The following is a 23,305-nucleotide window of genomic DNA, read 5'->3' on the forward strand; positions in this document are numbered from 1 at the left end:
CACCCCCAAACCGGGGAAAAACCAAGCCAATTTGGACAAGTTTTTGAAGAAAACTCTAGAGCGCTCTCCGACGCGTACATCCAAGATGGCGCCGGAAGCACAGGAGATCAATCGGAGGCTGGGGGTGAGTCTACTTATGTCCCTGTGTCAAGAGGATTCATTAAAAGAGTTATTTTTAAAGCCCTGGGCCCCTTAGCCTTAGATTTGGCAGATATAAAAGCAGTCTTGCGACATATAGGGGACAGGGTGCACATGCTTGAGTCCACACATACGGAGGAGGTCAAATTTGGAGAGGCTGTACAAAAGACTTATACATATACAACATGACCACATTAACATGGCTTTATTGCTTTATTGCAAGCTGAAGATCGGGAAAACAAGTTGCCGCAAGAATATTAGGATTCGCGGCCTTCCGGAATCCATTTCACATGAGGTTTTGCCTAAAGTTGCTCGGGAGATTTTTGTTTCTATATTGGGAGAGGATAGAGCTGCATCAATTCACATTGAACATATACATCGGGCCTTGAGAGCTAAACCACGTTTGCAAGATCCACCTCGAGATGTAATCTGTGGTCTACTTAGCTATGTGGATACAGCTGCACTTCTGAAGCAAGCAAGGGCTTCAGAAGGAGTTTGTTATGAGGGAACCCCTATTCTTCTTTTCCAAGATTTGCTGTCCTCAACTCTTGCCAAACGTAGCATATTGAAGCCGCTGTTAGATATGTTGCGGGCTAACAACATCCCGTTTCATTGGCTGTATTCTTTTGGAGTGGCAAACATTAAGCAGGATAAGCAAATTGTGATTAGGAAACCAGAGGATCTTCGTGCTGCTTGGCATTTACTTGGATTACAACCTATAGACATTCCATCATGGCTTCCTTTAGCTCAACCTCTGAGGATACCTGCTCTACGTGAGACTGATCCCTGGACAAGGGTGTCTGGACATCGCTCGCCGTGAGGAAAGAAAAGCACTCCCATGACCCAAAGAGTGGATTCGACCTGAGGACTCTTGGTCGCTCCGTAGTAAATATATATCTACATAACTCCTTGCACTAATTGATGACTTCCCGTTCAGTTTCCTTACTCCTGTATGGGCTTTGGGGAGATTTATAGTCATAACTGCATTGTTATAAGTTGACTACTGATTGTTTTATGGTCCTCACATTTGATTGTATAATGTATTATAAGTGTACTTGAAGTGTCTTATTGGTATTACACTTGAAATATAAAAAGCTGCTTGGGTGGGGTTTGGGTTGTTATGCCTTGAGGTTAATCTCATGTATTCTATAGTGACCCCCCAACTTGTATGTGTATTTCTCCTTTCTTTAGGGTGATGCTGCTTGTTCCTCTAGATGCTGGAATTACACCCTTTTCCATAGCTTTTGTTTTATTCCTTTATGGAATACGGTTATTTACTATTCTATTACTTTTTTGTTATTTTTGTAATGTCATGTGGTCTGAAAAGATATTGAGGTGGATTTTTGGGGGCTATGGCGGAACTTAAGATTGTATCGCATAATGTGAGGGGTCTGAATGTGCCACATTGTAACGTTCCCCGCCTTCCCCACGGCCTCTGCTCCGGTTCCGGCGTCCTCGATTACCACATGCTCATCCCGAGCTCCACTTACCCGATCCGGACGCTCTGCTGGCTCTGGACAGCGTCAGGTAAGTGCATCCCTTACCTCCCTCCGCGGCCGTCATCCTCGATGTGCGGCTGCAGTCACTAGAGGGCGCGCGCGCTGACTCGTCCTGTCATAAAGGGTCAGCGCGCGCCTTAATTAATAAGACTTCCTATTTAAGGTTCCTCCTTCCCTGCATCCATGCTTGTTCAACCAAGTTCCCCGTGAGTTTCCCTGTGCCCTGGTTCCCTGTTTCCGTCCCTTCTGCCTTTTGTCTGGATTTCCCGTTACTGACCTCTGCCTGAACTTGACCATCCTTGTCTGCCGCCTGCCTTGACCTATTGCTTCCATACCCGTTACGACGTCTGCTGCCTGCCTTGACCTATTGCTGCCATACCCGTTACGACGTCTGCTGCCTGTCCTAACTTCTGCCTATCCATCCGACCGCCTCTACCCACTGTGTCAAGTGTTGCCTGGGTTCCAAACACCATCTCCCAGGCGACACCGAGGAGCCACGAACAACCCGGTGAGAACCGCTATTGGTTGAACAAGCCATGGATCCCCTTGACACAGCCCTGATTGACACGGCTGATATGGCTCAGGAGCTTTCCAGACAACGAGTCCGCCAAGATCAGCTGTTTCAGCTACTGCAGAATGTGTCCACTCGTTTGAACGAACTAGCGCCTCCGATACCACCACCGCAAGCTACTGTCTACAGTCCGGGACTACATTTACCTACGCCTGCCCACTATGAGGGAGACCCCAAGACCTGCAGGGGATTTTTTAACCAGTGCACCATCCACTTTGAAGTCATGGCGCATCATTTTTCCTCAGACCAGGCTAAGGTGGCCTACATCCTGTCCCTGCTGTCTGGTGAAGCGCTGGCTTGGGCATTTCCCTTGTGGGAGAGAAACGACCCCATCATGTACAACATTCAGAACTTTCTCTCCACGTTTAAAAGGGTGTTTGAAGAACCAGGTCGAGCCTCTTCTGCAGCTTCCTCTCTACTCAAGCTCCGGCAAGGAACCTCCACTGTAGACCAATACACCATTCAGTTTCGCACCCTGGCTACTGAACTCCAGTGGAATAATGAGGCTTTGGTATCTACCTTCTGGGAGGGTCTGGCGGGCCGAATCGAGGATGAACTTGCTGGCCGAGACCTTCCACTGTCCTTGGATGACTTGATTACTCTTGCCAATCGTATAGATATACGTTTCCGTGAGAGACAACAAGAATCTGCTCGAAGCAATCGGACATCACGGTTGGCACCAACCTTCCAAAGACCTTTTCTGGCCTCATCTTCATATCGGTCGGACAAACCCATGCAGGTGGAGAGAACAAGACTCAAGCATGAGGAGCGTCAGAAAAGACGCAAGTTGAATTTATGTTTGTATTGTGGTGGTAAAACGCACTTCCTTAGAGACTGTCCAGTGAGGCCGGAAAACTCCAATGCCTAGGGCAAGTAGGAGAGGCTACACTAGGTGGAAAACCTTCCTCTCAGAAGATGACCATACCAGCGAAGCGGTCCTTTGCAGAAACCACTTTCTGCATTCAAGCCTTCCTAGATTCCGGATCCGCTGGGAATTTTCTGTGCCAGTCCTTGGTAAATCGCTACCAAATCCCAGTGCAAAAACTAACAAAACCGTTGTCCATTGCTTCTGTAGATGGGAGGCTTCTACAGGAAACTATCTCGTCACCGAACCCATTCTCCTGTTAACTGGGGCACTGCACCAGGAACGTATCTCCTTCTATGTTTTAAAGAACTCTAAACTCTTTGCTACTAGGTCTACCGTGGTTGCAGAAGCACTCTCCTGTTATTGACTGGACTGGAGGTCAAATTACCAGCTGGAGTGACTTCTATCACCAACATTGTCTACAATCTATTCGCCCACCCATGCCTCAGTCTACAGAACCTAACTCAGCAGGACTTCCTACTCCATACAAAAGCTTCTCGGATGTTTTCTGTAAACAACAAGCTAAATCGCTGCCTCCTCACAGGCCATATACCTGGTCCCCAACTCGACGCCTCCCAGAGGCAGAGTCTACCCTCTGTCTTTGCCCGAGACGGAGACCATGTCTCTGTATATCCAAGAAAATCTGGAGAGAGGATTCATCCGTAAGTCCTCCTCTCCTGCTGGCGCAGGGTTTTTCTTTGAGGGAAAAAAAGACGGCTCCTTGCGTCCTTGTATTGATTACCGAGGATTGAATAATATCACGTTGAAGAACAAGTACCCGTTACCATTGATCTCGGCACTCTTTGACCGCCTACAGAGGGCGAAAATCTTCACCAAACTAGACCTTTGTGGAGCTTATAACCTCATCCGCATCCGCGAGGGTGACGAATGGAAAACCGCCTTCAACACTTGTGATGGGCATTTTGAATACCTTGTCATGCCCTTTGGACTTTGTAATGCTCCTGTAGTTTTCCAGGCTTTTGTTAATGACATATTTCGAGATCTGTTGTACAGCTGTGTGGTGGTATACCTAGATGACATTTTAATCTTTTCTCCCAATATTCAAACTTATCGTGTGCATGTGCGCCAAGTGTTACAGCGGCTGCGTGAGAACACTCTGTTTGCCAAGCTAGAGAAATGCCTCTTCGAGAGAACCAGCCTGCCTTTCTTGGGGTATGTCATTTCCGACCAGGGACTTCAAATGGATCCAGCCAAGCTATCTTCTATTCTCAACTGGCCTCGTCCACAAGGACTCAAAGCGGTCCAACGCCTGCTGGGATTTGCAAATTATTACCCCACCAGATTATTCCTCATTTCTCCTCTATGATAGCTCCTATTTCTGCTCTGACCAAAAAAGGGGTTAATGCTAAAGACTGGACCACGGAGGCTGAAACTGCATTCCAAGCTCTTAAAGTTGCCTTCTCTTCTGCTTCAGTCCTACATAGACCGGATTCCACCAAACCCTTTGTTCTAAAGGTCGATGCTTCATCTGTGGGAGTCGGAGCTATCCTTTCACAAAAGACTTGTGGAGGGAGACTGGTGGCCTGCGTTTTTCTCCAAATCGTTCACATCCGCTGAAAAAAATTATGGAATTGGAGATAAAGAACTTTTAGCTATTAAATTGGCCCTGGAGGAATGGAGACATTTGCTTGAGGGTGCACGGCATCCCATCATCATTTACACAGATCATAAGAACCTCCTATACTTACAGACTGCTCAACGCCTAAACTCTCGTCAAGCTCGGTTGGCATTATTCTTCTCCAGATTCGATTTTCAGCTTCACTACAGACCCGCTGGAAAGAATACCAAGGCTGACGCTTTATCTCGATGTTTTGACCCCACAGACCAATAGCCCAGCCCACAGTTTATTATAGATCCTAAACGTATTGTGAATGCTGCTCCAGCTGAAGTGGTACACATTCCTCGATTAAAGACCTACGTACCCCCTAAACAAAGGGATTGTGTTCTTCATTGGGGTCATGCCTCAATTTGATTGGCCGTCAGTACTGGTGGCCTTCCATGTCCCAAGACACTAAAGACTTTGTTTCAGCCTGCTCCACCTGCTCTCAAAATAAAGTCTCCCATTCAAGACCTGCTGGCCTTTTGCACCCTCTGCCCGTGCCTGACTCTCCCTGGTCGCACATTGCCATGGACTTCATCACTGATCTGCCTAGTTCTGCTGGGTGTACAGTGATCTGGTTTGTAGTGGATCGCTTTTCTAAGATGGCGCACTTCGTACCTCTCTCAGGCCTTCCGTCATCTTCCCGACTGGCAACGCTGTTTATCAAGCACATCTTTCGCCTGCATGGTCTTCCTAAGCATATTGTTTCTGCCAGAGGAGTTCAGTTCACATCAAAGTTCTGGATAGCCTTGTGAAAACTGCTGGAGGTCAAACTAGACTTCTCTTCCGCGTACCATCCTCAATCCAATGGTCAAGTAGAGCGGATAAACCAAATACTTGAACGTTTCCTCAGGAATTTCGTGTTTCCGCAACAAGACGACTGGGCAAGTCTGCTTCCATGGGCCGAATTTGCCTACAACAACCATACGGGGGAATCTATCCGCTCTTCTCCCTTCTTCTTGGTGTTTGGCCAGCATCCAGGAATTCCCCTACCAGTCTCTGCACCTTCTGAGGTTCCAGCTGCTAACACGGTCCACCGCGACTTTGTATGGATATGGCAAAAGGCCAAGGACTCCATCCAGAAAGCCGTAGCCAGGTTTTAGAGAGACACGGATAAAAGAGGCAGGTTTCCCGCCGCAGCTCCTTCCTAGGGATAAAGTCTGGCTGTCCACCCGGTACATACGTCTGAAGACCCCTTGTTACAATCTAGCTCCTCGGTTTCTGGGCCCCTATGAAATAACAAAACAAATCAATCCAGTAACTTTCAGACTTCGCCTTCCTCAGTCTCTGAAAATCTCTAATTCCTTCCATATTTCTCTGCTGAAACCCACTATACTCAACCGTTTTTCAAAGAAAATTCCTGTCCATCCTCCGCTGGCAGGATAATGCCAAATTTGAAATTCAAGAGATCCTGGATGTCAAAAGTTCACGGGGGAGATTATGGTACCTAGTGGACTGGAAAGATTATGGTCCTGAGGAGAGGTCATGGGAGCCCGTGGAGAATATCAACGCCCAAGCTCTTATCAAGGTCTTTGAGCGAAGGTTTCCAAGCAAGCCTAAAAAGAGGGGGCGTAAATGGGGGGTACTGTAATGGCTGCCGCACCGTTCCCCACCTTCCCCACGGCCTCTGCTCCGGCGTCCTCCATTACCACATGCTCATCCCGAGCTCCACTTACCCGATCCAAACGCTCTGCTGGCTCTGGATGGCGTCAGGTAAGTGCAGCCCTTACCTCCCTCCGCGGCCGTCATCCTCAATGAGCGGCTGCAGTCACTAGAGGGCGCGCGCGCTGACTTGTCCTGTCTTAAAGGGCCAGCGCGCGCCTTAATTCCTAAGACTTCCTATTTAAGGTTCCTCCTTCCCTGAATCCATGCTTGTTGAACGAAGTTCCCCATGATTTTCCCTGTGCCCTGGTTCCCTGTTTCCGTCCCTTCTGCCTTTTTGTCTGGATTTCCCGTTACTGACCTCTGCCTGAACTTCACCATCCTTGTCTGCCGCCTGCCTTGACCTATTGCTATCCATACCGGTTACGACGCCTGCCTTGACCTATTGCTGCCATACCCGTTATGACGTCTGCTGCCTGTCCTGACTTCTGCCTATCCATCCGACCACCTCTACCCGCTGTGCCAAGCGTTGCCTGGGTTCCAAGCACCATCTCCCAGACGACACAGAGGATCCACGAACAAACAGGTGAGAACCGTTATACACAGAAGCATAGTCAAGTTATTAGAATGTTGAAAAAGCAGACTGCAAACGTGGTCCCCTTACAAGAAACCCATTTCAATCGTACAAAACTCCCTACTCTTCCTACCAGAGATTTTAATTTATGGTTCCATTGCCCTTATCAGTCTGCAGCTCGAGGTGTTAGCATAGCTATACATAAATGCATTCCATTTTCGTTGTTAACGCAATTGGAAGACTCGGATGTTAGATACTTATTTATAAAAGGGAAAATATGTAATGATGTATACCTTCGTATAATTTTTATTTCATAGCTATCTAAAAACAGGGGTAAAATCACCACTGTGAAAAGCCCAACCGTGTATTTAAAAACGTATTAAACAGAATACTCCCAGTCCTAGTTCGTTTGCGAACCCTTAATGACTGGGTATGTAAACAGAGATATCAAAATATGGAATCAGCGTATAACATTGGTAAAGCAGTGGTTTGGACCCTCGTTCACACAGGAGCCTGCGTTAACCGCACCAGATTCTTCCAATGTACAGATGCACAACAATGCCACTGCCCCCTACGCAAAATTCCCTCACTTCACCCGACCCTACGCGTTTCTATACTTATCATCAGGGGTCTGTCAGTCTGGCCAGGATGCCAGCGATATATCTTCAGCAGCAGATATTCTACTGCACAACACGGAAGCATGCACGCATAGATGTCAGCGGCATGCTTCACTCTGGGACTCTGAGTCACTATGAACTGAATACTCCGCCCCCTGGCTCCGGCAGCATACATCAAACAGCCAATCACACTGGCCCAGCACATCCATGATGCTCAACCATGTGACTCCCGGCTGTCAGCTGACATACCCGGAAGTAACAATGTAAACAACACAGAGCATGCAGACTCAATGGGAGGCTGTAGAAGTATCTATTTACTACACAAAGCCTCATGCTATTCAAGGATGGAGTATAACACTATAAGGTTGGATATATGTTGCGGATCAGCTCAGGGCCGCAATTGGACTACCACGATAGGAGCACCTACCCTGAAAATACATAATATATGGATAGAAGAACGACGTAATTGTAAACCTCACTTAAACCATTTGACACACTCCCGGACTCAATTGCCATACCTGCTACTTATTGATTGATATATTTCAAGTGACTACACTGGGACTAGGAATGCATTACCATACCCCCACCCAGAGGACCAAAAAAGCCCTATGACTTGATATGGATTGTGTATTAAATAAAACAGGTATAATTTGTTTGCTCGTTTAAACCTTCAGGATGTACGCAAGCCAGTCTGTAGATCCATTGGGCCTCTTTACGCAGAATTAGGTTATCCCAATCCCCCCCCCCCCCCCCCCCCGTTTAGGAGGACGTACCAATTCAATTGCCTGAAATTTTAAACATTCTTCCCTGCCTTGATGTTTTGCATGCACATGTTTTGATATGGAAGTATCTCTTTCATTTGTAACATCTCCAACATGTTCCCTAATCCGGCGCCGAAACTGCCGTATCGTCTTGCCCACGTAATTCAGTGGGCACGGACATGTGATTAAATAGACAACTCCAGCGGTTTTGCAGTTCACAAAATCTCGGATATCATACTCAACCTTGGTGGTAACACTTTTGAATTTTTTTCCACTTTGAATGAAATCACAGGCTCTACAACTACCACATCTGTGTGTACCCGGTATCTGCCTGTCTAACCAAGTACCCTTTTGGATTATTGGATCAAAACAACTCTGCATCACCCTATCCCTGATGTTTTTACCTCTACGGAACGTGACTGAAGGCCATTGTGTTATCTGATCCGCCAAGTCCGCATCGGCTCCTAGGATACGCCAATACCTCTTGAGGATTTCCATGATCTCAGATTGTTTGGAGTCAAAAGTACCTATGAGCCTAGTGACCCTTTCCTCTTGACGTTGTCTAGGGACTAAAAGGCTCTGCCTATCTGCATCCCTCGCTCCCTCATAGGCCTTTCTAATTACCCCCTTAGGGAATCCCCTCTCCTTCAATCTGTTTGTGAGGTCATGTGCCTGTGACTCAAAATCGTCCATTGAACTACAATTTCGGCGTACTCTCATGAATTGGCCTCTGGGAATCCCACGTTTGAGGGGATAAGGGTGACAACTGTTCCATTGTAGGAAACTATTGGTTGCGGTCTCCTTTCGGTGTACTTTAGTACGTATTGTGCCTTCCTTAGTTTTAATTATCTTAAGATCTAAAAAAGATAATTCCTGATCACTGATTTCACATGTGAACCTGAGCCCTAGATCGTTTGTATTAAGGGCTGCCACAAAATTATTGAATTCCTCCACTGTGGAATTCCAGAGCAACAACACGTCATCAATATATCTAATCCAGATACCTATTGATGAAGTCCATTTGACAAATGTATCCCCAAAGACAACTGTCTCTTCCCACCAACCAAGAGACAAGTTTGCATAAGTTGGAGCAGTGGGACTCCCCATTGCTGTACCACGTTGCTGATGAAAAATACGGTCTTCAAAGATAAAAACATTCCTTTCTAACACAAAGTGTAATAATTGCAAAATAAGCTGGTTATGAGCCACATATTGAGTGCCCCTAGATTTTAGAAAGTATTCCACTGCTTCACAGCCAAGTCTATGTGGAATGGAGGAATACAAAGCCTCCACATCCAAACTCGCCAGAAATTTATTTTGTTCCAAAGTGATACCCTCAATTTGTTTTAAAACATCCATGGTATCCCGTACATATGATGTGAGACCTAGCACAAACGGACGCAGCACCTGGTCTATATATGTACTCACATTCTGGGTAAGATTATTAATACCTGATACAATGGGTCTACCACGTAGGGGAGGATAGCCCTTGTGGATTTTTGGCAGGCTATAAAAGCATGCCATAATAGGAAATTGAGGAAATAGAAAGTTGAATTCGCTAGCACTGATCAAAGACCTGCTCTTTGCATCCCGCAGGATACCTAAAAGCTCCTTCTTGAACACTGCTGTGGGGTTATCTTTTAGAATGGTGTAACAGTCAGGATTGAGCAAAATGTCCTCACACATTTTCTTATAGTCTTCTCGACTCATGACCACAATGTTCCCACCCTTATCGGATGCTTTTAGAATGATATTACGTCTTTTTTCCAAAGTGGTAAGAGCTACACGTTCAGACCAAGACAGATTGTTATCAATGCCCCTCATATCCTGACTCAAAGCTTTGATCTCTTCACCCACCAAATCTACGAACAGATCTACGTTGGTAAAATCTCCCAATGGCGGCAACTTCCTACTTCTAGTTCTTAGATTAGTAAAAGGACCCAGTCCTGGGGTTCTACTTGATTCTTCAAGTAACCCTTCCAGTGCTTCTAGTCCTTCTAAATCAGATTCCTCTAGACCCATTTCCAGACATTTTTTCCTGTTGTAATGTTTGAAAAACTTAATCCATTTTAATTTACGAGCAAACAAATTCAAATCCTTGATCCAGGTAAATGAACCAAATTTTACTGTGGGGACAAATGAAAGTCCCTTCTCTAAAAGCATGATCTCAGATGGACTCAGAATATGTTCCGATAAATTAATTATTTGTAACTTATCCGTTCCTATTCCCTTTATAAATCCTTTTGTCCCCTCAGCATGTAGCGGGAAATGGGGGGATTGTTGGATAAAAAATTATTACTGCCACTGTTGGAAGAAGCTCTGGCTCGGCCTCTATTCCTACCTCTGGCACCTCCCCTAAATTTTTGTCTACCTTTTTGTCTACCACCACCAGTCCCAGAGAATGGGCCTACTCTTTCAGAGTCTGTTGTTTCACTCTCAGATGTAGAGGGGTCAGATTCTCTTTGACCCCTATTTCCCTGCTGCTGATGTTGTTGTTGCTGCTGATTAACAAAATCATAAGCTTTTTTCTCCCTAAATTCCTGCAGATCACTCTGGAACTGGAAGTGCTTACGCTCTTTTAGATGACAAGTAAACCTCTCTAAGGATTGTTGCAAGGTTTTATCCTTTTTATCAAAACCTGGGGTATCAACCAGAGTCTTGACTGTCTCAATCTCTTTTTTCAGTTCCACACTGATGTGATCAAACTGAATAATCTCTTCCTCAACCAAAATTTGCATAAATCTCAGTGAACTCCCTGTAATCTCCTGCTCCCACCTCTCTTTAATGTTAGGTGTCTTTAATCTGGGGGCTGGGGTAATAGGGACTCTGAGGCCTCTAGGCACTATTTTGTTCTTAAGATAGTTCTCTAGACTCTGGATTTCCCACCAACTTCTTGTATAATCCTTGTGTAATCTAGTGAGGTTTTTAAAAGTGGATTTAAGGGACACACCCTGCGTTGTATACGCCAGTTCACACTCAGAGAAGACGCTTTTTGCCTCACTCATCCATCCTTCTGTATTTAGGTCAGAGAGTGCAAAGGCTGCCATACCCAGATATATTAAATTGTATAATGAACTGTACTAATTTGTAATAATTCACTGTATTTTAACGATATATATTGTGCTCCCACAAATATGAACATTTGAAAATTCACTGAAGTGATAAATGAGTAAAATGTATAATTTTTATTTCATAGCTATCTAAAAACAGGGGTACAATCACCACTGTGAAAAGCCCAACCGTGTATTTAAAAACGTATTAAACAGAATACTCCCAGTCCTAGTTCGTTTGCGAACCCTTAATGACTGGGTATGTAAACAGAGATATCAAAATATGGAATCAGCGTATAACATTGGTAAAGCAGTGGTTTGGACCCTCGTTCACACAGGAGCCTGCGTTAACCGCACCAGATTCTTCCAATGTACAGATGCACAACAATGCCACTGCCCCCTACGCAAAATTCCCTCACTTCACGCGACCCTACGCGTTTCTATACTTATCATCAGGGGTCTGTCAGTCTGGCCAGGATGCCAGCGATATATCTTCAGCAGCAGATATTCTACTGCACAACACGGAAGCATGCACGCATAGATGTCAGCGGCATGCTTCACTCTGGGACTCTGAGTCACTATGAACTGAATACTCCGCCCCCTGGCTCCGGCAGCATACATCAAACAGCCAATCACACTGGCCCAGCACATCCATGATGCTCAACCATGTGACTCCCGGCTGTCAGCTGACATACCCGGAAGTAACAATGTAAACAACACAGAGCATGCAGACTCAATGGGAGGCTGTAGAAGTATCTATTTACTACACAAAGCCTCATGCTATTCAAGGATGGAGTATAACACTATAAGGTTGGATATATGTTGCGGATCAGCTCAGGGCCGCAATTGGACTACCACGATAGGAGCACCTACCCTGAAAATACATAATATATGGATAGAAGAACGACGTAATTGTAAACCTCACTTAAAACATTTGACACACTCCCGGACTCAATTGCCATACCTGCTACTTATTGATTGATATATTTCAAGTGACTACACTGGGACTAGGAATGCATTACCATACCCCCACCCAGAGGACCAAAAAAGCCCTATGACTTGATATGGATTGTGTATTAAATAAAACAGGTATAATTTGTTTGCTCGTTTAAACCTTCAGGATGTACGCAAGCCAGTCTGTAGATCCATTGGGCCTCTTTACGCAGAATGAGGTTATCCCAATCCCCTCCCCGTTTGGGAGGACGTACCAATTCAATTGCCTGAAATTTTAAACATTCTGCCCTGCCTTGATGTTTTGCATGCACATGTTTTGATATGGAAGTATCTCTTTCATTTGTAACATCTCCAACATGTTCCCTAATCCGGCGCCGAAACTGCCGTATCGTCTTGCCCACGTAATTCAGTGGGCACGGACATGTGATTAAATAGACAACTCCAGCCGTTTTGCAGTTCACAAAATCTCGGATATCATACTCAACCTTGGTGGTAACACTTTTGAATTTTTTTCCACTTTGAATGAAATCACAGGCTCTACAACTACCACATCTGTGTGTACCCGGTATCTGCCTGTCTAACCAAGTACCCTTTTGGATTATTGGATCAAAACAACTCTGCATCACCCTATCCCTGATGTTTTTACCTCTACGGAACGTGACTGAAGGCCATTGTGTTATCTGATCCGCCAAGTCCGCAATTATACATTTTACTCATTTATCACTTCAGTGAATTTTCAAATGTTCATATTTGTGGGAGCACAATATATATCGTTAAAATACAGTGATGTATACCTTCGCTAATCTATATTCTCCTAATGTTGGCTTATTCGGACTCTGAACATGTTACGTGATTTTTCTGAAGGGATTTTGGTGGTGGGGGAGACCTGAATTTACCCCTTAATCTGATTTTAGACACCACGGGATCACAGCATGCCTTGTATAAGACGCTAGCACACTTGAACAAGGCTTTGAATTCCCTGCACTTGACAGATGTCTGGAGACTGCTGCATCCGTTAGATAAGGATTATTCTTATTTCTCACCCACCCACAATACATATCACAGATTAGATTATATTTTTCTTTCGCAGCAGTATACTTCACTAGTCCGTTCTGCGGATATAGGCCATATTTTATTATCAGACCTTGCCCCGATTTTAGTGTCTATAAGTTTAGTAGGTATTCCTAAGGGAGATTGGTGTTGGAGACTTAATGACACTCTTATAGCGGATAAGACTAATGCCCAGATTATTGAAAACCATTTATCTCAATATTTCACTCATAATGTTTCAGATTCTATTTCGAATCCGATTGTGTGGGAGGCTCATAAATCGGTGATCAGAGGTGAGCTTATTTCCCTGGGAACGCATGTAAAGAAAAAGACCAATGCTGTACTAAATTCTTTATTTTCTCAGATTGCCCTTTTGGAGGGAGTACACAAGAAGACAGTAGCCATCTCTTCATTAGCGGAATTGACTAGTCTTAGAGATAAGGTGAAAGACATTCTTAATGTTAAATCCGCCCACCTCATCCAAATTTCAAAATATAAGCAATATGCTCATGGTGACAAGGGGAATAAAATGATGACGGCCTTAATTCGCAAACAACAAGCGAAGACTTTTATCCCAAAGATTAAAAAGAGACAGGGGGAATGGTTTCAGACACTGCTCATATTGCAGAGGCGCTGGTGCACTCCTGTTCCAGAGAGGTCCCAAGGGCAAGTAAATGGTATGTGGTTACTTTTCCAAGCTCTTCTCTTCCGCAGAACGCAACTACTCGCATCAAATTGGCCCTGGAGGAGTGGAGACATCTACTAGAGTGCACAGCTCATCCAATCTTGATTTTTACGGACCACAAGAATCTGACCTACCTCCAGACGGCCCAACGGTTGAACCCTCGTCAGGCCAGGTGGTCACTGTTCTTTGCAAGGTTCCAGTTTGAGCTTCATTATCGCCCGGCCGACAATAATGTGATGGCCGATGCCTTGTCCAGGTCTTTCGAGACAGAAGACACCATTGAGAGTCCACAGAACATTATCGATCCATCTTGCATTGTCTCGGTCAACCCCCTGCAAATTGGGGACATTCCTCCTGGGAGGACTTTTGTGCACCTGGCTGATCGTGGAAGAATCCTCCGCTGGGGTCACTCTAGACTGGCAGGTCATGCAGGGTTACGCAAGACCCGGGATTTGATTGCTCGTCATTTCTGGTGGTCCACTCTGCCCAAAGATATTGTGGACTTCGTTTCTTCCTGTGCTGTATGTGCAGCCAACAAGGCCACCCACTCCAGAGCTGCTGGCCTGCTCCAGCCATTGCCTGTGCCCAATGCTCCCTGGCAGCATATAGCGATGGACTTTATCACGGACCTGCCTCTCTCTGCTGGTGGTGGACCGATTTTCGAAGATGGCCCACTTTGTTCCTCTTACCGGTCTTCCTTCTGCTCCTCAGTTGGCCAAGTTATTTATCCAACACATCTTCCGCCTGCACGGCTTGCCGCAGCATATTGTGTCTGATCGGGGGGTTCAGTTCACCTCGAGGTTCTGGAGAGCCCTCTGCGGACTTCTTGGCGTGAAGTTGGACTTTTCTTCTGCCTACCATCCTCAGTCTAATTGTCAGGTCGAGAGGATCAACCAGATTTTGGAGAACTACATACACCACTTCATCTCCAAGTAGCATGATGACTCGGTGAAGCTGCTCCCGTGGGCGGAGTTCTCCTACAATAACCACACCAGCGAGTCTACTAGGAATACACCGTTCTGCATTGTCTACGACCAACACCCACGAATTCCTCTCCCGGTGCCTGATACTTCCAAGGTACCTGCAGCTGATTCCACGTTTAGAGACTTTTTGAAGATCTGGCAGCAGACTCGATCCTCCATCCTAATGGCAGTGGAACCGCATGAAACAGAAGGCTGACACAAGGCGAAGAGAGCCTCCTCGGTTTCTTCCTGGCACTAAGGTCTGGCTGTCATCCAGGAATATCCGACTGAGGGTGCCGTCATGTAAATTTTCCCCAGGTTCCTCGGACCATTCGAGGTTCTGCAGCAGATCAATCCTGTCGCCTACAAGCTCCGGCTGCCTCCTACCCTCAGGATTCCCAACTCCTTCCATGTCTCCCTCCTGAAACCTGTGATCCTGAACCGCTATTCCAAGACTCCCCTTTTTATTTGGTGGATTGGAGGGGGTTTAGTCCTGAAGAGAGGTCCTGGGAGCCAGAGGAGAACCTCAATGCCCCTACTCTTCTGAAGTTTCTCTCTCGCTCTGGTCCCAATAAGAGGGGGGATACTGTTATGTCCGTGGCTGCGGGCTGTCAGCTCCAACCTCCCGTTGACAGCCGCAGCCACGAGTCGGCAAGTGCTGGCCCCAGCCTCCTCAGGAGACGCCAGTGCTCGGATCCACTCACATCTGCCGAACCCCGTAGGGTGCGCGCGCACGCTCGTGCCCGCTCTTAAACAGTCCCTGTCCCTGTATCTATACTTGTTTCCAGTTCCTGTACCTAGCAATCCATACATTCCAGGTTTAGCACCGAGCCGTGCCAAAGTCATGCTGCGCTACATCCACGTCTGACCTGCTCCACCTTTCCTGACGTCTGCCTGCTACCTAAGTCCCAGCCAAGCCTGCCCTGCTGCTGTCTGAGCTGCCACAGGTACCTATAGACCTATAGACTCTCACCTGCTCTCTGTTGGCCAGCTGCCTTACTGCCAAGGCGGTACGGCCGAGTGGGTTCACAGACCCTTCGTGACAGTTAGACTTACCTGTCTCCAAGCACTTCGCTGAAATGAACCATACGGAGAAACAGTTAAAATTCAGGATAATTGACCACATCCCACCCCTAGGTTGAGGTGGTGACAAAGTGGCTTTTTAAAAAAAAAAAAGGGAACTCGAATGGATATTCAGGCTGAATACTCTTAGACCCTTAGAGATAGCTCCGATTCCTGGCATTAACCCCTTCGATGCAGCAATCCATTGTGATCGTTGCATCCTAGGGATTTGTAACAAATCGGCAGCCTTGCCAAGCGATCGCTAGGCTGGCGACTGCTACTATGGCAACAGGAGCCGTAACAATGGCCTCCTGTCTACCATTACGGAAGCTGATTAGGCCCCGCCCAGAGGCGGAGCCTGATTGGCTTGCTGTCAGTGAACAACTGACAGTTCCAATACATTGCACTACATAGGTAGTGCAATGTATTAGAACATCAAACAAACAGTTGGACCTTCAAGTCCCCTAGTGGGACTAAAGAAAAGTGTAACAAAAAAAAGTTTCAATAAAAGTTGTAAAAAATACAATAAAAGTTTCAAGTAATAAAATAAAACACAATCTCCCCCTTTTTCCCTTATCAAGTCATTTATTATTGAAAAAAATAAATAAACAATACATATTTGGTATCGCTGCGACCGTAATGACCTAAACTATAAATATATTATGTTATTTATCCAGCGCAGTGAATGCCGTAAAAAAAACAACTAAAAAATAATGGCAGAAAAAAATACAAAAAAATTAAAGTTATGTCTCTCACAACATGGCGACAGAAAAAAATACATTCTCTTTCCAAAAGTAATTTTATTGTGCAAAAAGTTATAAAAAAGTTCTATAAATTAGGTATCGCCGGAATCATACTGACCCGCAGAATAAAGGTAACATGTCGTTTATAACGCATGTTGAACACTGTATAAAAAAAACCCTAAAAAACGATGCCAGAATTGCTGTTTTTTTTGTCACGTTGCCTCCCAAAAAAAGGATAACAAGTGACCAATAAGTTTCATGTACCCCAATATGGTACCAATAACAACTACAGCTCGTTCCGCAAAAAAAAAAAAGCCCTCATACCACTACGTCTATGAAAAAATAAAATAATTTAAGGCTCCAATAAGTCAGGAAAGAAAAATATCCAGTTGTGCAGCCCGAGGGGAAAATTTCTTCTGTTTCAAAAGGCGATGTATCAAGGCACTAAAATTAGGGAACCAGGAAGGGGAGGGCCCAAATATATCCGCTGGAAGCGAGGGCGCACGTATTATACCAGGACAACACTTTCCCGGCAAAATTTTTTTTTTTACCTTATTATTATACTACCTGACTATGCCCCTGATATACTCTGCCCAGCTCACATATGCCCCAGATTATAAACGGAAACACAAGTAAAACTCCAAACAAACTATTACCAAGCAAAATCCACGCTCCAAAAGCCAAATGGCGCTCCCACCCATCTGAGCCCTACAGTGTGCCCAAACAGCTGTTTACTTCCACATATATGGCATCGCCGTAACCGGGAGAACCCTTTTAACAATTTTTGGGTGTGTGTCCCCAGTGGCACAAGCTGGGCACGACATATTTGCCATGGAATTGGCATATCTAGGGAAAAAATTTAATTTGCACCTTCCGCAGCGCAATCATTTATGGAAAAGACACGTGGGGTGAAAATGCTCACTACGCCCCTTAATAAATGCCTTGAGGGGTGCAGTTTCCAAAATGGGGTCACTAGTCAGGGGTTTCTTTTATTATTTCACATCAAAGCCTCTGCAATTTTGAACCAATACTTTATATGTTGCCAAATTAGGCCTCAATTTTACATGGTACGCTTTCACTCCTGAGCCCTGTCGAATGTCCAGGCAAAAGATTAGGGCCACATGTAGGGCGTTTCTAAAACCGGGAAACACAGCATAATTATAGAGCTGTCTTGTTATGGTGGCACAAGCTGGGCACCACATATTGGCGTATCTAAGGAAAAATTCCCATTTTCACTATCCCACATCGAGTGCACACGAATTTCTGCAAAACACCTGTGGGGTTAACATGCTTACTACACCCCTAGGTGAATACCTTGAGGGTGTTGTTTCCACAATGGGGTCACTTCTGGGAGGTTTCCACTGTTTTGGTCCCACAGGGACATTGCAAATGTGCCCAAACAGCAGTTTATGACCACGTGTGGGGTATTGCCGAGAGAAGCTGCTTTACAAATGTTAGGGTACTTTTCTTTTTTTTTATTTGTTGAGAAAATGAACAATTTGGAACTAAAGCTACGTCTTATTGAAGAAAAATGATTTTTTATTTTCACTGCCCAATTCTAATAAAATCTATGAAACACCTGTGGGGTCAAAATGCTCACTACACCCCTAGATGGATTCCTCAAGGTGTGTAGTTTTCTCAATGGAGTCACTTTTTTGGTGTTTTCACTGTTTTGGTCCCTGACCTGGCCTCCGCAAACCATTCCTGCTAAATTTGAGCTCCAAAAGCCAAATGGCGCTCTTTATCTTCTAAGCCCTGTTGTGTCTCCAAACAGCCGTTTATTACCACATGTGGGGTATTGTTTTACTCGGGAGAAACTGCTTTACAAATGTAGCTGTGCTTTTTCTTATTTAGTCCTTGTGGAAATTAGAAAAAATTAGCTAAACCTACATTTTCTTTGAAAGAATGTAGATTTTCATGGCCCACTTTCAATAATTTCTGCAAAAAACCTGCGGGGTCAAAATGCTCACTATACCCCTAGATAATTTCCTCAAGGGGTGTAGTTTCCCAAATGGGGTCACTTTTGGTGGATTTCCACTGTTTTGGCACCACAAGAGCCCTTCAAACCCGACATTGTGCCTAAAATATATTCTAATAAAAAGGAGGCCCCAAAATCCACTAGGTCTTCCTTTGCTTCTGAGGCCAGTGCTTCAGTCCATTACCACACTAGGGCCACATGTGGGATATTTCTAAAAACTGCAGAATCTGGGCAATAAATATTGAGTTGCGTTTGTCTGGTAAAACCTAGTAAAAATAGATTAAAAATGAATTTCTGCAAAAAAAAAATTTGAACATTTCCCCTCTATGTTTCTTTTATTCCTGTGAAACGTTTAAAGGGTTAAGAAACTTTCTAAATGCTGTTTTGAATACTTTGAGGGGTGAAGTTTTTAAAATAGGGTGATTTATGGGGGTTTCTAATATAGAAAGCCCTAAAAGCCGCTTGACAACTGAACTGGCCCCTGTAAAAATAGCCTTTTGAAATTTTCTTGAAAATGTGAGAAATTGCTGCTAAAGTTCTAAGCCTTGTGATGTCATAGAAAAATAAAAGGATGTTCAAAAAACGATGCCAATCTAAAGTAGACATATGGGGGATGTTAGTTAGCAACAATTTTGTGTGGTATAACGGCCTGTCTTACAAGCAGATACATTTAAATTTAGAAAAATGCTAATTTTTGGCATTTTTCACGAAATTTTGGTGTTTTTCATTAATAAATATCGAATTTATCGACCAAATTTTTCCACTATCATAAAGTACAATAAGTCACGAGAAAACAATCTCAGAATCACTTTGATAGGTAAAAGCATTCCCAAGTCATTACCACATAAAGTGACACATATCAGATTTGAAAAAATGGGTCTGGTCCTGAAGGCCAAAATAAGCTTTTTCCTCAAGGGGTTCATAATTCACGGTGGGTGTTAAAAGCACGATCCGGGTGTCTCAGACTAGCGCTGACACCTGGATCGCGCTGTTAACCCCTGCCTCTGGTCCCGGAGACATGACCGGGACCTAATTGGTTCAGATCCTGGTCATGTGATCGTAGGGAAAGTTTGTTGTAGCAACGAACTGGAAAGTTTGTTGCTACAACAAACTTTCCCGGGGACCGATTGGAGGTGCTGCAATCGGTTAAAAGGCAAAACCGGGGGCCATACAACAGCCCCCGGGTCTGCCATGCACAGCAGCTTATGAGAACCAGCCGGAGGCCGGTCCTCATAAGCTTCCTGTCAGTGTGACTCTCAGCGTCACACTGACAGTTTATAATACGTTATACTACCTAGGTAGTGTAATGTATTATAGCAGCGATCAGTGCTGCCAGGCTTGAAGTAAAAAATAAAGTAATAAAAATGTTTTATAAAAGTGTAAAAACAAGTTATAAAAGTTACAAAACAAAAAATGCTTTTTTTTCCTATAAGAAGACTTTTATTATAGGAAAAAAATGAAAATGTTAAAAAAAAGTACACATATTTGGTATCACCGCGTTCACAACGACCCCAACTATAAAACTATAATGTTATTTTTCCCGCACAGTGAACAGCGCAAAAAAATAATTAAAAAACAATGTCAGAATCACAATTTTTTTGGTCATCAACCCTCCAAAAATATAGAATAAAAAGTGATCAAAAATTTGCATGTACCCGAAAATAGTACCAATAAAAACGATAACCTGTCCCGCAAAAAACAAGCCCTTACACAGCTTTTTTGACTGAAAAATAAAAAAGTTATGGCTCTCAGAATATGGCGACCAAAAAAAAAAATTATTTTATGGAAAAGTGATTTTATTGCGCAAATGCCACAAAACATAAAAAAACTATATACATCTGGTATCGCCGTAATCGTATCAATCCGCAGAATAAAGTAAAATGTCATTTATAGCGCACAGTGAAAAGTGTAAAAAAAAAAAAAGACAAAAAACATTATCAGAATTTGTTTTTTTGTCACTTTGATTGCCAAAAAAAATCTAATAAAAAGTGATAAAAAAAATCACATGTACCCTAAAATGGTACCAATGAAAACTACAGATTGTCCCGCAACAAATAAGCCCTCGCACGGCCCCGGTGAAGAAAAAATAAAAAAAGTTCTGTCTCTCAGAATATAGCGACAGAAATTGTGCAGTGTCCAAAAGTGGATAAGATCGGGCGCAATTTATCAGTGCGACACAGACCACATATCTGCGGATTATTATTTATGTACCCCATTATTATACCCTCTTATTACGCCCTGATGTACTCTGCCCAATTTACACATACCCCCACATCAAAAACTGAAATACCAGCAAAACCCCAAACAGAAAAGTTACCAAGAAAACTCTGCGCTCCAAAAGCCAAATGGCGCTCCCTCCCTCCCTTCTGAGCCCCACAGCGTGCCCAAACACCAGTTTACGTCCACATATATGATATTTTATATCCGGGAGAACCCGCTCAACATTTTATGAGGTATTTGTCTTCAGTGGCACAAACTGGGCACAAGATATTGTGCATTAAAATGCCATATCAGTGGAAAATTTCAATTTTCACTTTGCACCATCCGCTGCGCATTAACGCCTTCGCGCACCACGACTTAATAGCATGTTGTGGTGCGGGGGGTTATATATGGAGCGGGCTCATGCGCTGCGCTCGCTCCATATTCTGCAGGTGTCCACTGTGTATTACAGCTGACACCCGGGACTAATGGACAGGAACAGCGATCGCGCTGTTACAGGAGTCTGTATAAATGATGATATACTGCAATACATTAGTACTGCAGTGTATTGTACCAGCGACCTAATGATCGCTCGTTCCAGTCCCCTAAAGGGACTTTTGGGAGGTTTCCACTGTTTTGGTACCTCAGGGGCTTTGCAAATGCGACAGGACACCCGAAAACCATTCCAGCTACATTTGAGCTCCAAAAGCTAAATATTGTTCCTTCCCTTCTGAGTCTTGCGGTGGGTCCAAACAGCAGTATATTACCACATCTGGCGTATTGCTGTAATCAGGACAAATTGCTTTACAAATTTTGGGGTGATTTTTCTCCTTTATTCATTGTAAAAATTAAACATTTCTATGTTTTTTAGAAAAAAGTAGATTTTCAATTTCACGGCCTAATTCCACTAAATTCAGCAAAAAAAAACTGTGGGGTCAAAATGCTAACTATACCCCTAGAAAAATTCCTTGAGGGGTGTAGTCTACAAAATGGGGTCACTTTTGGGGGGTTTCCACCGTTTTGCTCCCTCCAGGGCGTTGCAAACGCGACATGGCACTGAAAACCAATCCAGCACAATCTGCGCTTCAAAATCCGAATGGCGCTCCTTCCCTTCTGAGCTCTGCCGTGGGTCCAAACAGCAGTTTAGTACCACATATGGGGTATTGCTAAAATTGGGAGAAGTAGCTTTACAAGTTTTGGGGTGCTTTTTATTCTTTATGCCTTGCAAATATTATTTTTTTTTATATTTTTTCAGAAAAAAAGTAATTTTCACTTTCACAGGCAAACTCCAATAAATATAGCAGAAGACCTGTGGGGTCAAGATGCTAACTATACCCCTAGATAAATTCCTTGAGGTGTGCAATTTCCAATACCGTGTCACTTTTGGGGGATTTCCACTGTTTTGGCACTACAAGACCTCTTCAAACCCGACATGGTGCCTAAAATATATTCTAAAAAAAGGAGGCCACAAAATCCACTAGGTGCTCCTTTGCTTCTGAGGCCTGTGTTTCAGTCCTTTATCACACTAGGGCCACATGTGGGATATTTCTAAAAACTGCAGAATCTGGGCAATAAATATTGAGTTGCGTTTCTCTGGTAAAACCTTCTGTGTTACAGAAAAAAATGTATTACAAATGAATTGCAGCAAAAAAAATAAAATTTGTCAATTTCCCCTCTACATTGCTTTAATTCCTGCGAAACGCCTAAAGGGTTAAGAAACTTTCTGAATGCTGTTTTGAACACTTTGAGGGGTGCAGTTTTTAATATGGGGTGATTTATTGGGTCTATCTAATACAAAAGGCCCTCAAAGCCACTTCAGAACTGAACTGGTCCTTGAAAAATAGCCTTTTGAAATTTTCTTGAAAATGTGAGAAATTGCTGCTAAAGTTCTAAGCCTTGTAACGTCCTAGAAAAACAAAATAATGTACAAAAAACGATGCAAATATAAAGTAGACATATGGGGGATGTTAATTAGTAACTATTTTGTGCGGTATTACTATCTGTTTTACAAGCAGATACATTTAAAATTAGAAAAATCATAATTTTTGCAAATTTTCTCTAAATTTTGGTGTTTTTCACAAATAAGCAATGAATTTATTGACCAAATTTTTCCACTAATATAAAGTACAATATGTCACGAGAAAACAATCTCAGAATCGCTTGGATAGGCAAAAGCATTCCAGAGTTATTACCACATAAAGTGACACGTCAGATTTGAAAAATGGGGCTGGTCCTGAAGGCCAAAATGAGCTCGGTCTTGAAGGGGTTAAAAACTGTATACACTGTACTGCTATACACACTGTTATAACAGAGGGCTCTCTGCGCAGATGCCTCATGCTCACTGAGGGTATGTTCACACGCAGTGACCAAAAAC

General features: G+C 44.0%; 1 protein-coding gene and 1 long non-coding RNA gene across 2 annotated transcripts in view; one reads left to right on the forward strand and one right to left on the reverse strand.

Moving 5' to 3' along the window:
• Positions 1–23,305, forward strand: part of LOC142673170 (uncharacterized) — a 125,826-nt gene that overhangs the window by 82,998 nt on the left and 19,523 nt on the right. The gene's annotated exons all lie outside the window — the stretch shown is intronic.
• LOC142673172 (uncharacterized) overlaps positions 1–23,305 on the reverse strand; it is a 44,308-nt gene that overhangs the window by 1,493 nt on the left and 19,510 nt on the right. The window lies entirely within an intron of this gene.

Source organism: Rhinoderma darwinii (assembly GCF_050947455.1).
Source record: "Rhinoderma darwinii isolate aRhiDar2 chromosome 1 unlocalized genomic scaffold, aRhiDar2.hap1 SUPER_1_unloc_4, whole genome shotgun sequence".
Taxonomy (NCBI): Eukaryota; Metazoa; Chordata; class Amphibia; order Anura; family Rhinodermatidae; genus Rhinoderma; species Rhinoderma darwinii.